At 40.2% G+C, this 17681-nt stretch overlaps 2 long non-coding RNA genes across 6 annotated transcripts; both read left to right on the forward strand.

Moving 5' to 3' along the window:
* Positions 1-5129: 5129 nt before the first annotated feature.
* On the forward strand, positions 5130-7381 carry LOC117733207. 3 transcript variants are annotated; one of them, XR_004609698.1, is made up of 5 exons: positions 5130-5300; positions 5800-5994; positions 6566-6632; positions 6734-6940; positions 7073-7381. It is a non-coding gene; the product is annotated as an uncharacterized LOC117733207 (long non-coding RNA). The 3 variants fall into 3 exon arrangements; XR_004609699.1 differs by lacking the exon at positions 6566-6632; XR_004609697.1 differs by having other exon boundaries at positions 5800-6940.
* Positions 7382-14462: 7081 nt separating this feature from the next.
* Positions 14463-16846, forward strand: LOC117733210. Of its 3 annotated transcripts, XR_004609704.1 has the most exons (5): positions 14497-14644; positions 15265-15459; positions 16031-16097; positions 16199-16405; positions 16538-16846. It is a non-coding gene; the product is annotated as an uncharacterized LOC117733210 (long non-coding RNA). The 3 variants fall into 3 exon arrangements; XR_004609703.1 differs by lacking the exon at positions 14497-14644 and adding an exon at positions 14463-14486 and having other exon boundaries at positions 15265-16405; XR_004609702.1 differs by having other exon boundaries at positions 15265-16405.
* Positions 16847-17681: the final 835 nt, after the last annotated feature.

Consider the following 17681-nt stretch of genomic DNA (forward strand, 5'->3'; position numbering starts at 1 on the left):
GTGCTCCGTGATGTCACTGAGAGAGATCAAAGGCTCTAATAACTGCTACTACGGTAACAGTGACGTCATTTGTTCTGATGTGTGGGGGAGGGGCTTATTTTCTTTTTTTGTCGCAGAATGAACTGATCAAGAAATCAAAGACTCAAATAACTGTTACTATGGAAACGGTGACGTCATCTGTGAGGTGTGGGGGAGGAGCTACATATAACTTTTTTTTCTTTTTCGCAGAATCAAATGATCAAGTAATCAAAGACTCAAATAACTGTTTCTATGGAAACATTGACACATATAACACCTATATCAGATGGCTATGTTTTTACCCCAAATATACGCCCCAAAGATCTAAAATAAAGCCCAACTATACCGCTCCAGCTCTGGCTCTTTCCCCGCTAGCGAGGTGACGTCCACGTCCCTAGAGCTCGACTCACCAGGTTTCTCTGGTCCGGGCGAGATAGCTTCATTCCGTTGGCGGCTATTCATCAGGGTTTTTTGACATATACATACACATCACATAGAATAGTAAAAAAAGGTATCGCGTGAATTACTCTATTGCTATCTGTATCATATTAAGGGTACTGGCATTATAATTTTCAAATGATACATAGCCCTAGCAGTACAATAAACATTCAGCCAGAGGCCCAACACAGTAAGCGAAAGGAGGCTAAAAGCTAAGCAGAGCTACAGAGGTGTGCCCTCATACATCTGCTATGCAGAATGTGCCATCATATTCAATTTTGCAGCTGTTGGATCATCTTAATTTACCCAAATATGGAATTCCTGGTGTCATGTATGAGCGCCTATTTGTCCTAAATATGTGACAAATTAGTGAGACTCTCCTGAGCATGAGCTCCACTCACTAAAATTCAGTTGTGTTGTTCCATCCTTCTCTTGGTGACCTTTAGTATGACCTTCAGTATACATTAAACAACTGTCTCGGGAGTGTGGCTGACAGCTGCTCCGCTGTGGGAGGCAAGAACACATTTCTGATTATTTCTTTTGATTTAAATGGTCAGAAATTTGGCAGACCGTTTACCAGACGCACATCATTGGGTTCGGGTTAGGGCCAGATTCATCATCCAGGTTCCCTCGCAGGGCTGTTTATGTGGTGAGACGATCTCCCCACATGTACTGGCTAGGAAGCTATTGTGAAGGTTTCCATTGATTGTCCTGTCTACAGGACGGAGCTCTCGACCTGCTGAGGGAACTAAAGAACATCTAGATGTCTCTGGAGACCCTGCAGGTAATTAACTCCGCCCCTCTGCAGTGTCCCTGCCACCACCAGGTGCACCTAAAGCCACAAAACACCTGACACAAGATTAATTATTACGGCACAAGTCTGTTTAAGTAAGTACGGTATGGACATCCACCACGCCCGGCCCATCAGAATCGCTCTGTGAAGTAGAAGTTAATATGTATTATTCAATTTAAGTTAGCAAGTTAAGTTTATGAGTTAACTTCGAGTCTTGCTGAAGTGATGTCGATGTTTACTCAAGGGCGTATCCCGACCCTTTGACGTCCCTGTTGGGTGAGGTCACAGGAAGCATCCTTCTGACCACAAGCAGTGAAACATCCTCTTGTTAGTCTGGTATTAAGTTGCTCTTTAAATAGACTTGTATTTTAACATCTAAAATGTAAGTGTTTAAATGTGCACAATACAACGGCACGAAAACTCTGACTAAATATGTCAGTCAACAACCTTTTGTTTCCATGACTGAGGGGATGCAAAGACGAGATGACACTGACGTCATTGAACACTGTGCAACATGCAATATTGTTGATGTGACAAGAGGAGGCTGTGTTGTGGTTGAAAAAATTAAATCTTTACCAAATTCTCTTTTAATTTTGAATGACACAATATTATTGACTTTTCTTGTTTAGTTTTTTTGTGCTGTGCATGTCATAACAGAACGACACGTTGGCAGCACACCTTGAACCCAGTCAGGAGGAGGACTCGCACTAACTAATTAAACAATGTGGACAGCAGGGCTCGGGAGAAAGAAAGGGACTAGATCGACTGACTGAAATGTTCACTATAACATGACGTTTTATTCACTAAAACTACATTAAGGGCGGTTTCACAAGCCAACATGTTGTCCATTTTAATCCGACTCGACGCAGTTCAGTCCCTGATGTGGTTGGTTTTGGGCAGTTGTGAGCGCATTAATCGCGGACCAAAGCAATCGGTCCAGACTAAGTCCTGGAGTAGAGTCGAAGTGCTCAGATCATAGATGGGACCGACACGAGAAAGCCACGTTTTTTCACGCTGTAGTTTTGTGTATGTCGACAAAGAGAGGCCAATAAAATGACCACCGACTGGAGAAAACTAATGCGGGGAACAAGTTTTGTTCAGCAAGGTAATGCACACAATTGTTTTTAGGATTTTTGAAATATAAATATAATCGTCAGAAGTAAAACATTTATTGTAAGGCTATAAACTAATTACACCACAGTCACATGACTTCATGTCACAACCACTAGGCTTACGGTGGTCTATTGTGTCATTTAGCCACTTAGCCAACTGACTTTTTAAAGGCATTCAAAATCTTAAAAATTCCAGAGAGGGGTATTTACTGACACATTTTATGTTACATAACAAAACATTAAAATCTCCAAAGCTTGTGTTAACCACTGACCTTATTTCAGGCATCTAACCAAAAACCCATTCACAAATGGTTCCCATCAACATCGAGACGAGGGAACCAGAAGTGCGAAAATGCGAACTCATTCCTGCGTTTTAGTCCAGAGCAGCAGAAAAACTTAATAAAACTTATATTTCTTCTATTATCAATTACAATTTTAGAATATAAATGTCTGTTTCTCTCCCTCTCTGCAGTCCACCAGAGTTAGGATGTCGGTGAACGCGGTGAGGAAACACAGTTCAGATGAAGAAGTTCAGACTTTGGCCAAAGTTCTCATCAAGTCCTGATGAAATAAAGTTTGCTTAATATAAAAGGAGAAGAGCGATGCATCAAGCGTGTGGGCTCCGACAGTGAGATGTTTTGACAGGCATCAGAATGTGTAATGCAGGTGTGTCCTCAAAGCTTCTTCTCGCCAGTTTGTTTTGTGGCTCGTCCTGCAGACGGTGTAGAGGGGAAGTCGGATGAAAAGGAGAAGAAGAAAGAAGGCTCCTCCGTGAGGTCATCGTCCACCTCCAAGGACTCCGGCAATAGCGAGAAAAGGTCGGTCGCACAGTGACGCTGTCATGTTTGGTTACACCTGCTGTTGGATGAGGATGAGGTCACTGTTAAACACAGAAGTGACAGTACATTTGTCACATTCTGTCTTTAATGACAGAAGAGGATTTAAAGTGGAATGTTCCTTTAACCAGTCATGTCCTGTTTCTCTCAATCCAAACCCTACTACAATTTTTCTTCATAATTTCTTCTCCTGTTAATCAGCAGTAAGAAGTCAGGGGAGTCCCCCACCACACCCTCCATGCCCACAACACCCACCTCACCCTCCATGCCAACTACACCCACCTCCCCCACTACCCCAACCCTACCCCCTCAGGTCGCCTAAACAAAATTAATACATATTTAATCAAATATATGAAAATAAACTGCCTGCAAATAAATGTTCAATGGTGTGAATAATTAGTCAAAATGAATCAAAAGAAGTGCATTTCCAAGATCAAGCCAACTTTAGAATGACAGTACACCTGTTAGAGTGATCATATTAGTAGAATGGTATGATCTGGCCTGGGCCTGGCCTCCTTCCCAATGGCCCTGCCTCCTTCTTTGCCTGGCTTCATTGGTCCGGTCTCTTTCGCCTTGCCTCATTCCTGGTCGGCCTCCTTTCTCCGTGGCCCTGCTGATGTCCCCCCCCCCCCCCCCCCCCCCCCCCCCCTCTTCCTCCTTCTGTTTCATGGATTGTGGAAATCTGGATCGTACATTTCTGTCATATTCATTGATTGTGTTCTAACTCTGTAATGCTGTTCATTCATTACACATGACATCTATTGCTTCTGCCCATCCAGGGAGAGGGATCCTCCTCTGTTGCTCTCCCTTTTTTTTCCCCGTGAAAGTTTTTGTTTTTTTCCTCTGAGGCAAATTTGTAATTTTGGGCTATACAAAATGAACTGAATTGAATCATATGCATTAATAAAGCGTTAAATCCAACTTTCATTTTCGAGAGTCTGAAAGTATTGAGATAGTTCGTATACTGCGGCATTGCATACAAATATTAGGATATTATATGAGCCATGTGGACCAGATCTAAATGTTTTCTTATACCTGGTCCAGGAAAAAACAGCATATGGTATATTTTTTTCAACGTGTGACACAACACTTTTAAACTAATAACTTTTTTTCGAGGAAGCTGCCTATCAATTTTTTTCACAGGAAATTATGATGAAATCACAGATGCAAAGAAAGCTTTACTTATTTATAAAATACATGTGATTTGCGTTTTCTCTTGTAGACCTTAGATCACTTACATTGATTTGATCTGGTATTAAAAAAAAACAACACTTTGATCTGATTTTGCTTTTTTGTATAAGTTGCTTACTTGTGTGAACCGCTTGTTAAACTTGGGATTGAAAAGTGCTCAATAAATGAAGTGTTAATATTTTACAGTTTTACAGTAAAGGAAAGCCAACCAAATCAAATAGAGGAAAAACATCCCTGCACTGTACACAGAGGTCCAAGTCAAGCCTTCAGTCATTAGACGTAGGATCCCATGATGACTTATTTATTACATATTTGGGGTACTTGTCGTACTCCAAAACTCACCAAATGTTGGACAGGCTTGGTGAACATAGCCATCTGATATATGTGTTATATGTGTCAATGTTTCCATAGAAACAGTTATTTGAGTCTTTGATTACTTGATCAGTTGATTCTGCGAAAAAGAAAAAAAAGTTATATGTAGCTCCTCCCCCACACCTCACAGATGACGTCACAGTTCCCATAGTACCAATTATTTGAGTCTTTGAATTCTTGATCAGTTCATTCTGCGACAAAAAAAGAATATTAGCTCCTCCCCCACACGGCAGAACAGATGACGTCACAGTTACCGTAGTAGCAGTTACCGTAGTAGCAGTTACCGTAGTAGCAGTTATTAGAGCTTTTGATCTCTCTCAGTGACATCACGGAGCACAGAGCCAGAGCTATAAATAGAAGTGAGTTCCACTAGGCTCGTTGGAGAGGGACCAGTCTCTGCTCCCTACAACCTCTCTGCTGCAGAGGGCCCGCGGGAGTTCGCTCCGCTGGGCCCAGTAGAGAGGGTCTGGGTGGGCGGAGGTGCACGTGCCTCTCCCCCAGAGCCCACGGGAGTCTGGTAAACAAACCAAAAACTATCTGGTAAACAAACCAAAAACTGCCAGAGCCCCCCAGAGCTATATATATAGAGCTCTGGGGGGCTCTGTATGTATGTATGTATATACATATGTATATGATGTGTATATATGTATTAGGGCTAGGCACGTTGAGGAGCTATTAATGCGTTAACGCAGCAATCCATTAACGCAGACAATAATTCTTTTAAATTGACATTTTAATTTTAAATCTCTACCAGATGGCGTAGTTGATAAAAGCAAAACTATTTGTAACCACTGCAAACTGGAGTTTGCTGGACTACAAGCATGATGCGATTAATTGCTGTTAATCATAGAAAGATCATGCGATTAATCGATTAAATATATATATATATAGTTATAACTAAACCATTTATGTATTGCAATTCCAATTGTTTTTTGTTGGTTTGGTTTGTCTTATTTTGGTTGCTAAGTTTTGTATTACACAATGATGTTCTTATCTATGTTTTCCTGGCTATTCTTCATGAATGAAAAATTTGGAAAAGAAATTCTCCAATCTGCCCAACTCCCTTCAAAAAAGTCAGGGAGCGCATCCTCTCTGACAGTTTCTCAGAAGAGGATGGTGATGACGACGATGATGGTGGGGTTGTTCCAGAGAAACTTTTGAAGGAGGCAAAAGAAAAACAACATCTCTACAAAAAGAAATCAAAGGAAACGTCCCTGCAGGAAACAAGAACACAGTGAGAGTTTATTTTTTTCCATTTTTTATTTAACTTAAATTTGATTTAAAACAGACTCATTGACATATGCATCCACTTATCTATGAGTGCTCATTACTTAATTTGCTATATTCTAGATGGCATAAGTACCACGTACAACCCAGATTTGGTCTTTAATGATTTACAAATATTGATGAACTCTGTGCAGGTGCACTGCTAGCTGTGGTGTCTATAAATAGCCAGATAGCTTCACTTAATATATTTGATTCAATATTTCTAATATTTCTAATAATGTAGTTAGTCATTACATATTTCCTTCTGTTAAGAGGATCAGAAGAACAGAAGAGCAGCAGTTGAGGCTGAAAACAAAACACTCCGTGCTCTCAATATTGAGTTTACAGCAACAGCTGCTGAAGAAGTTGAGCAGCACATCAAGCCCACACTTGATAATTAGGTTCAGTCATAAAAAATAACTAAGTATGCCCATATTTACTAAACTGGTTTTAGTGAAATTGTAGAAGTATAGTTCCTAATGAAAGTGGGTAAAAGTAGGCAAGGAACTGCAACTGTGTTTACCTTATGCTCTATGTAGTTTCAGAAACTGGATGTGAGACTGGAGAGGAGCGATCTGTACCCAAGGAAACATATAGTATATAGAAGTAAACAAGACCTCTGTATTCCGTGGTTAATATAATAACTATCTTTCAAGGATTTCTTACAATCTAATGTTTTGATTGTTTATGTTTTGGATTTTTTTCAGATTACCTGGAAGGAGACATTAGCATCAGGAAAGAGGCCTTGGTCCGAATTATCAGGAACAACCACGACTCCTTATTTGTCAAGGAATTGGCAGTGGCAATCTGGAGCACTAAAGCGCTGGGGGGGGAAAGCCTTACAGGGAAGGAGTGCCCCACCACCAAATCCACCCGCCAGCCTTTAACCCCAAAGAAGCTGCAAACACTGAAAGGTAAGGCATTCTTGATGTATCAGTAGCTATATAGTCTTTCTCGCATACCACGGACCGCCTTATTTTATATCAAGTGTTTCTTTGTTCTGACGTGACAGACACATTAATGTTCATTTTTACATTTCTTTTCAGTCTGCTTCAAGGAGTGGCTCCAGGAAAAAAAACTGGAGGATACGGAGTTGCAGGCCAGATGGGCAAATGCTGGACGTTATATAACTGAAGAAATCATGGTCATAAACTAACAAAAACAAAAAATCAGTTAATTAATGAGTGATTGAAATGTTTAATGTTTTGATGTTGATGTTTTAATAGTTAATTCTAAATAGTTATGTAAATAGTTAATTTGGTTGTTTCTCTTTTGTAAAGTGTTCCATGTTCTTTATTATGTGTCTGTCATATTTAATAAATGGAAATACTGTTTTGAAAACCTGACCAATCAACCTGACATTGTCAAATATACCAGCAAACCAGCATAAACCAGCATACAAGCAGCAAAACACAACATATGCTGGTGTTGCTGGTCACCAGTATTGCTGGTCTATGCTGGTTTTTCTAGCAGGGCTCTGCAGTATGACTACTCCTCTGCTAATGCAACTTGAAATAACGTTTACTCTGAAAGGTCAGTTTATAAAATTCAGGGAGGGTTGAGCCCAGGGTTTGATTTTGTTTTCCTTCTTTGCACAGTTCAAAGCCTGGCTAAGTGCTGATGCTCTCATGCTTTCTTTTGTGATTCACTCTTAATAATAAAAAATCATATTTGCACCCAAAACAACTTACCTCAAGGCGCATCTTTTGCAGATGGGAAACAAACACTGAAAAGTGTAATTTGTATTTAAAAAAAGACTAAATTCAAAAATACATTTACAAACATGGGGGCTGGGAGTGATGGGGAGGGACAGCTTATTCTTTCTGTGAGAAATTCTTTAAAAAGTGGTTATATTACATAGAAGTTTTACACACACTCATGTTTGGTACATGTTTACATTTGTGAAGGAATAGCGATGGGAAATGTTGCCTGAACCTGGACACAAGCTGACAGATGGGATGGTTATGTTAGTTCTCTTCATATAGCAATCAATCCCACTTGTATGCCCTGTGAGGCTTTCAAATACTGTGACAATATAGCACTATATTTATTTAATTTCGGTTTTATTACCTTAGACAACAAAACATTGACAGTCAGATACATTAGAGCATTCAGAAATAATTTGGAAGTTGACATGAACACCATTCACAAGTCGGAAACTGGTTATTACAGTAACTCCAACGTGACTTGAATGCAGCATTATCAACAAGGTTGATATAACGAGAAAAGAGATTGTGTGAGGAGGAGAAGGAAGTGAACTTCTACTTCTAGTTTTTGCTTTGCACCCTTACTGTAGAAGAGAAAAGAACGTTAAGTCCCTTAAACACAAGCAACAACAGCCAATGACTGATCTGCTCTAATCTCCCTTTTCTATGTAAATACCAGTGGTGGAAGTATTCAGATTTGATTGGCCACACACAAAATCACACTTCTTCCAGCCACAGCTGCCACAGTAGTGCTGTTTAGTTGTTTTATCTACAGAAAAAATGGGCCATCAGATTATTTGGTCATTTTGTTATTTTTTTTGAATGTCACAGAGAAGAGAAATGAGATGCAGTACCGTTTTCAGCCACAACAAAGGGGCTGGTGGCGCTGTTTCAAAATGGAATTTCGGATGCAGCCTAAACTCAAAGCCCAATCCATTTGTTTCAACTGAAGTAGAAAAATGCCCACACTGCAGAGGGATCTCTTCTGCCTCAATTTCATCGGCGATCAAGAATGCAAACGCTATTTCTTCAGCCATAGTTATCACAATTAGGTCTGTAAACTAGTACTAAACTAGTTCCAACTGTTTTTGTGACTTCCTGAACACTAACTTCCTGTGTGTTCTTTGAAGGCAGCTGAAAAGTGTCTGACTTGATCGCAGTTTTGTGGCAGCGGCCGCCTGCTCTCGTCTGGTTTCCAGGCGAGGCGCAGATCTAACGAACGAGCCTAATGTGTGGGTCTCTAGTTCCCAAAAGAAACCTTGTGATTGAATAACGCAATATATGACACTTTTGTTTTGTGCTACTGCCTGCTCCATATCTACCTGCGCTTGTTTTGCTTCTCTGTCAGGATATTCAGTGGCAGTCACAGTATACTTCACTCTTCTCTCACACAACAACATCTTCAACAACAACTTTACTATGTACACAGTTTCCATTGTTCGCCGCCCCCCCCCCCAGTTTCCATTGTTTGCCTCCACATATGAAGAGACGCGTCTCTTCTCCCTAGGGCAGAGACAGTGGATGGTGCCTCTGCCTGGTCCTTCTCCCCTGAGAGAGGGTGTAGGGCAGAGACCGTGCTCTGCCTGGTCCCTCTCCAACGAGCCTAGTGAAACTCACTTCTATTTATAGCTCTGGCTCTGTGCTCCGTGATGTCACTGAGAGAGATCAAAGGCTCTAATAACTGCTACTACGGTAACAGTGACGTCATTTGTTCTGATGTGTGGGGGAGGGGCTTATTTTCTTTTTTTGTCGCAGAATGAACTGATCAAGAAATCAAAGACTCAAATAACTGTTACTATGGAAACGGTGACGTCATCTGTGAGGTGTGGGGGAGGAGCTACATATAACTTTTTTTTCTTTTTCGCAGAATCAAATGATCAAGTAATCAAAGACTCAAATAACTGTTTCTATGGAAACATTGACACATATAACACCTATATCAGATGGCTATGTTTTTACCCCAAATATACGCCCCAAAGATCTAAAATAAAGCCCAACTATACCGCTCCAGCTCTGGCTCTTTCCCCGCTAGCGAGGTGACGTCCACGTCCCTAGAGCTCGACTCACCAGGTTTCTCTGGTCCGGGCGAGATAGCTTCATTCCGTTGGCGGCTATTCATCAGGGTTTTTTGACATATACATACACATCACATAGAATAGTAAAAAAAGGTATCGCGTGAATTACTCTATTGCTATCTGTATCATATTAAGGGTACTGGCATTATAATTTTCAAATGATACATAGCCCTAGCAGTACAATAAACATTCAGCCAGAGGCCCAACACAGTAAGCGAAAGGAGGCTAAAAGCTAAGCAGAGCTACAGAGGTGTGCCCTCATACATCTGCTATGCAGAATGTGCCATCATATTCAATTTTGCAGCTGTTGGATCATCTTAATTTACCCAAATATGGAATTCCTGGTGTCATGTATGAGCGCCTATTTGTCCTAAATATGTGACAAATTAGTGAGACTCTCCTGAGCATGAGCTCCACTCACTAAAATTCAGTTGTGTTGTTCCATCCTTCTCTTGGTGACCTTTAGTATGACCTTCAGTATACATTAAACAACTGTCTCGGGAGTGTGGCTGACAGCTGCTCCGCTGTGGGAGGCAAGAACACATTTCTGATTATTTCTTTTGATTTAAATGGTCAGAAATTTGGCAGACCGTTTACCAGACGCACATCATTGGGTTCGGGTTAGGGCCAGATTCATCATCCAGGTTCCCTCGCAGGGCTGTTTATGTGGTGAGACGATCTCACCACATGTACTGGCTAGGAAGCTATTGTGAAGGTTTCCATTGATTGTCCTGTCTACAGGACGGAGCTCTCGACCTGCTGAGGGAACTAAAGAACATCTAGATGTCTCTGGAGACCCTGCAGGTAATTAACTCCGCCCCTCTGCAGTGTCCCTGCCACCACCAGGTGCACCTAAAGCCACGAAACACCTGACACAAGATTAATTATTACGGCACAAGTCTGTTTAAGTAAGTACGGTATGGACATCCACCACGCCCGGCCCATCAGAATCGCTCTGTGAAGTAGAAGTTAATATGTATTATTCAATTTAAGTTAGCAAGTTAAGTTTATGAGTTAACTTCGAGTCTTGCTGAAGTGATGTCGATGCTTACTCAAGGGCTGTCCCGACCCTTTGACGTCCCTGTTGGGTGAGGTCACAGGAAGCATCCTTCTGACCACAAGCAGTGAAACATCCTCTTGTTAGTCTGGTATTAAGTTGCTCTTTAAATAGACTTGTATTTTAACATCTAAAATGTAAGTGTTTAAATGTGCACAATACAACGGCACGAAAACTCTGACTAAATATGTCAGTCAACAACCTTTTGTTTCCATGACTGAGGGGATGCAAAGACGAGATGGCACTGACGTCATTGAACACTGTGCAACATGCAATATTGTTGATGTGACAAGAGGAGGCTGTGTTGTGGTTGAAAAAATTAAATCTTTACCAAATTCTCTTTTAATTTTGAATGACACAATATTATTGACTTTTCTTGTTTAGTTTTTTTGTGCTGTGCATGTCATAACAGAACGACACGTTGGCAGCACACCTTGAACCCAGTCAGGAGGAGGACTCGCACTAACTAATTAAACAATGTGGACAGCAGGGCTCGGGAGAAAGAAAGGGACTAGATCGACTGACTGAAATGTTCACTATAACATGACGTTTTATTCACTAAAACTACATTAAGGGCGGTTTCACAAGCCAACATATTGTCCATTTTAATCCGACTCGACGCAGTTCAGTCCCTGATGTGGTTGGTTTTGGGCAGTTGTCGAGCGCATTAATCGCGGACCAAAGCAATCGGTCCAGACTAAGTCCTGGAGTAGAGTCGAAGTGCTCAGGATCATAGATGGGACCGACACGAGAAAGCCACGTTTTTTCACGCTGTAGTTTTGTGTATGTCGACAAAGAGAGGCCAATAAAATGACCACCGACTGGAGAAAACTAATGCGGGGAACAAGTTTTGTTCAGCAAGGTAATGCACACAATTGTTTTTAGGATTTTTGAAATATAAATATAATCGGCAGAAGTAAAACATTTATTGTAAGGCTATAAACTAATTACACCACAGTCACATGACTTCATGTCACAACCACTAGGCTTACGGTGGTCTATTGTGTCATTTAGCCACTTAGCCAACTGACTTTTTAAAGGCATTCAAAATCTTAAAAATTCCAGAGAGGGGTATTTACTGACACATTTTATGTTACATAACAAAACAGTTAAAATCTCCAAAGCTTGTGTTAACCACTGACCTTATTTCAGGCATCTAACCAAAAACCCATTTACAAATGGTTCCCATCGACATCGAGACGAAGGAACCAGAAGTGCGAAAATGCGAACTCATTCCTGCGTTTTAGTCCAGAGCAGCAGAAAAACTTAATAAAACTTATATTTCTTCTATTATCAATTACAATTTTAGAATATAAATGTCTGTTTCTCTCCCTCTCTGCAGTCCACCAGAGTTAGGATGTCGGTGAACGCGGTGAGGAAACACAGTTCAGATGAAGAAGTTCAGACTTTGGCCAAAGTTCTCATCAAGTCCTGATGAAATAAAGTTTGCTTAATATAAAAGGAGAAGAGCGATGCATCAAGCGTGTGGGCTCCGACAGTGAGATGTTTTGACAGGCATCAGAATGTGTAATGCAGGTGTGTCCTCAAAGCTTCTTCTCGCCGGTTTGTTTTGTGGCTCGTCCTGCAGACGGTGTAGAGGGGAAGTCGGATGAAAAGGAGAAGAAGAAAGAAGGCTCCTCCGTGAGGTCATCGTCCACCTCCAAGGACTCCGGCAACAGCGAGAAAAGGTCGGTCGCACAGTGACGCTGTCATGTTTGGTTACACCTGCTGTTGGATGAGGATGAGGTCACTGTTAAACACAGAAGTGACAGTACATTTGTCACATTCTGTCATTAAAGACAGAAGAGGATTTAAAGTGGAATGTTCCTTTAACCAGTCATGTCCTGTTTCTCTCAATCCAAACCCTACTACAATTTTTCTTTATAATTTCTCCTCCTGTTAATCAGCAGTAAGAAGTCAGGGGAGTCCCCCACCACACCCTCCATGCCCACAACACCCACCTCACCCTCCATGCCAACTACACCTACCTCCCCCACTACCCCAACCCTACCCCCTCAGGTCGCCTAAACAAAATTAATACATATTTAATCAAATATATGAAAATAAACTGCCTGCAAATAAATGTTCAATGGTGTGAATAATTAGTCAAAATGAATCAAAAGAAGTGCATTTCCAAGATCAAGCCAACTTTAGAATGACAGTACACCTGTTAGAGTGATCATATTAGTAGAATGGTATGATCTGGCCTGGGCCTGGCCTCCTTCCCAATGGCCCTGCCTCCTTCTTTGCCTGGCTTCATTGGTCCGGTCTCTTTCGCCTTGCCTCATTCCTGGTCGGCCTCCTTTCTCCGTGGCCCTGCTGATGTCCCCCCCCGCCCCCCCCCCCCTCTTCCTCCTTCTGTTTCATGGATTGTGGAAATCTGGATCGTACATTTCTGTCATATTCATTGATTGTGTTCTAACTCTGTAATGCTGTTCATTCATTACACATGACATCTATTGCTTCTGCCCATCCAGGGAGAGGGATCCTCCTCTGTTGCTCTCCCTTTTTTTTCCCCGTGAAAGTTTTTGTTTTTTTCCTCTGAGGCAAATTTGTAATTTTGGGCTATACAAAATGAACTGAATTGAATCATATGCATTAATAAAGCGTTAAATCAAACTTTCATTTTCGAGAGTCTGAAAGTATTGAGATAGTTCGTATACTGCGGCATTGCATACAAATATTAGGATATTATATGAGCCATGTGGACCAGATCTAAATGTTTTCTTATACCTGGTCCAGGAAAAAACAGCATATGGTATATTTTTTTCAACGTGTGACACAACACTTTTAAACTAATAACTTTTTTTCGAGGAAGCTGCCTATCAATTTTTTTCACAGGAAATTATGATGAAATCACAGATGCAAAGAAAGCTTTACTTATTTATGAAATACATGTGATTTGCGTTTTCTCTTGTAGACCTTAGATTCACTTACATTGATTTGATCTGGTATTAAAAAAAAACAACACTTTGATCTGATTTTGCTTTTTTGTATAAGTTGCTTACTTGTGTGAACCGCTTGTTAAACTTGGGATTGAAAAGTGCTCAATAAATGAAGTGTTAATATTTTACAGTTTTACAGTAAAGGAAAGCCAACCAAATCAAATAGAGGAAAAACATCCCTGCACTGTACACAGAGGTCCAAGTCAAGCCTTCAGTCATTAGACGTAGGATCCCATGATGACTTATTTATTACATATTTGGGGTACTTGTCGTACTCCAAAACTCACCAAATGTTGGACAGGCTTGGTGAACATAGCCATCTGATATATGTGTTATATGTGTCAATGTTTCCATAGAAACAGTTATTTGAGTCTTTGATTACTTGATCAGTTGATTCTGCGAAAAAGAAAAAAAAGTTATATGTAGCTCCTCCCCCACACCTCACAGATGACGTCACAGTTCCCATAGTACCAATTATTTGAGTCTTTGATTTCTTGATCAGTTCATTCTGCGACAAAAAAAGAATATTAGCTCCTCCCCCACACGGCAGAACAGATGACGTCACAGTTACCAGTAGTAGCAGTTACCGTAGTAGCAGTTACCGTAGTAGCAGTTATTAGAGCTTTTGATCTCTCTCAGTGACATCACGGAGCACAGAGCCAGAGCTATAAATAGAAGTGAGTTCCACTAGGCTCGTTGGAGAGGGACCAGTCTCTGCTCCCTACAACCTCTCTGCTGCAGAGGGCCCGCGGGAGTTCGCTCCGCTGGGCCCAGTAGAGAGGGTCTGGGTGGGCGGAGGTGCACGTGCCTCTCCCCCAGAGCCCACGGGAGTCTGGTAAACAAACCAAAAACTGCATGGTAAAGCAAACCAGAGCTCTATATGTATATATATATATATATATATATACATATAGAGCTCTGGGGGGCTCTGTATGTATGTATGTATGTATGTATATACATATGTATATGATGTGTATATATGTATTAGGGCTAGGCACGTTGAGGAGCTATTAATGCGTTAACGCAGCAATCCATTAACGCAGACAATAATTCTTTTAAATTGACATTTTAATTTTAAATCTCTACCAGATGGCGTAGTTGATAAAAGCAAAACTATTTGTAACCACTGCAAACTGGAGTTTGCTGGACTACAAGCATGATGCGATTAATTGCTGTTAATCATAGAAAAATCATGCAATTAATCGATTAATTTTGTTCCTCTTTTCCCAGCACTAATAACTATATATAGTTACATCTATATATATATATATATATATATATATATATATATATATATATATATATAGTTATAACTAAACCATTTATGTATTGCAATTCCAATTGTTTTTTGTTGGTTTGGTTTGTCTTATTTTGGTTGCTAAGTTTTGTATTACACAATGATGTTCTTATCTATGTTTTCCTGGCTATTCTTCATGAATGAAAAATTTGGAAAAGAAATTCTCCAATCTGCCCAACTCCCTTCAAAAAAGTCAGGGAGCGCATCCTCTCTGACAGTTTCTCAGAAGAGGATGGTGATGACGACGATGATGGTGGGGTTGTTCCAGAGAAACTTTTGAAGGAGGCAAAAGAAAAACAACATCTCTACAAAAAGAAATCAAAGGAAACGTCCCTGCAGGAAACAAGAACACAGTGAGAGTTTATTTTTTTCCATTTTTTATTTAACTTAAATTTGATTTAAAACAGACTCATTGACATATGCATCCACTTATCTATGAGTGCTCATTACTTAATTTGCTATATTCTAGATGGCATAAGTACCACGTACAACCCAGATTTGGTCTTTAATGATTTACAAATATTGATGAACTCTGTGCAGGTGCACTGCTAGCTGTGGTGTCTATAAATAGCCAGATAGCTTCACTTAATATATTTGATTCAATATTTCTAATATTTCTAATAATGTAGTTAGTCATTACATATTTCCTTCTGTTAAGAGGATCAGAAGAACAGAAGAGCAGCAGTTGAGGCTGAAAACAAAACACTCCGTGCTCTCAATATTGAGTTTACAGCAACAGCTGCTGAAGAAGTTGAGCAGCACATCAAGCCCACACTTGATAATTAGGTTCAGTCATAAAAAATAACTAAGTATGCCCATATTTACTAAACTGGTTTTAGTGAAATTGTAGAAGTATAGTTCCTAATGAAAGTGGGTAAAAGTAGGCAAGGAACTGCAACTGTGTTTACCTTATGCTCTATGTAGTTTCAGAAACTGGATGTGAGACTGGAGAGGAGCGATCTGTACCCAAGGAAACATATAGTATATAGAAGTAAACAAGACCTCTGTATTCCGTGGTTAATATAATAACTATCTTTCAAGGATTTCTTACAATCTAATGTTTTGATTGTTTATGTTTTGGATTTTTTTCAGATTACCTGGAAGGAGACATTAGCATCAGGAAAGAGGCCTTGGTCCGAATTATCAGGAACAACCACGACTCCTTATTTGTCAAGGAATTGGCAGTGGCAATCTGGAGCACTAAAGCGCTGGGGGGGGAAAGCCTTACAGGGAAGGAGTGCCCCACCACCAAATCCACCCGCCAGCCTTTAACCCCAAAGAAGCTGCAAACACTGAAAGGTAAGGCATTCTTGATGTATCAGTAGCTATATAGTCTTTCTCGCATACCACGGACCGCCTTATTTTATATCAAGTGTTTCTTTGTTCTGACGTGACAGACACATTAATGTTCATTTTTACATTTCTTTTCAGTCTGCTTCAAGGAGTGGCTCCAGGAAAAAAAACTGGAGGATACGGAGTTGCAGGCCAGATGGGCAAATGCTGGACGTTATATAACTGAAGAAATCATGGTCATAAACTAACAAAAACAAAAAATCAGTTAATTAATGAGTGATTGAAATGTTTAATGTTTTGATGTTGATGTTTTAATAGTTAATTCTAAATAGTTATGTAAATAGTTAATTTGGTTGTTTCTCTTTTGTAAAGTGTTCCATGTTCTTTATTATGTGTCTGTCATATTTAATAAATGGAAATACTGTTTTGAAAACCTGACCAATCAACCTGACATTGTCAAATATACCAGCAAACCAGCATAAACCAGCATACAAGCAGCAAAACACAACATATGCTGGTGTTGCTGGTCACCAGTATTGCTGGTCTATGCTGGTTTTTCTAGCAGGGCTCTGCAGTATGACTACTCCTCTGCTAATGCAACTTGAAATAACGTTTACTCTGAAAGGTCAGTTTATAAAATTCAGGGAGGGTTGAGCCCAGGGTTTGATTTTGTTTTCCTTCTTTGCACAGTTCAAAGCCTGGCTAAGTGCTGATGCTCTCATGCTTTCTTTTGTGATTCACTCTTAATAATAAAAAATCATATTTGCACCCAAAACAACTTACCTCAAGGCGCATCTTTTGCAGATGGGAAACAAACACTGAAAAGTGTAATTTGTATTTAAAAAAAGACTAAATTCAAAAATACATTTACAAACATGGGGGCTGGGAGTGATGGGGAGGGACAGCTTATTCTTTCTGTGAGAAATTCTTTAAAAAGTGGTTATATTACATAGAAGTTTTACACACACTCATGTTTGGTACATGTTTACATTTGTGAAGGAATAGCGATGGGAAATGTTGCCTGAACCTGGACACAAGCTGACAGATGGGATGGTTATGTTAGTTCTCTTCATATAGCAATCAATCCCACTTGTATGCCCTGTGAGGCTTTCAAATACTGTGACAATATAGCACTATATTTATTTAATTTCGGTTTTATTACCTTAGACAACAAAACATTGACAGTCAGATACATTAGAGCATTCAGAAATAATTTGGAAGTTGACATGAACACCATTCACAAGTCGGAAACTGGTTATTACAGTAACTCCAACGTGACTTG

The sequence above is a fragment of the Cyclopterus lumpus genome, chromosome 7 (assembly GCF_009769545.1).
Source record: "Cyclopterus lumpus isolate fCycLum1 chromosome 7, fCycLum1.pri, whole genome shotgun sequence".
Lineage (NCBI taxonomy): Eukaryota > Metazoa > Chordata > Actinopteri > Perciformes > Cyclopteridae > Cyclopterus > Cyclopterus lumpus.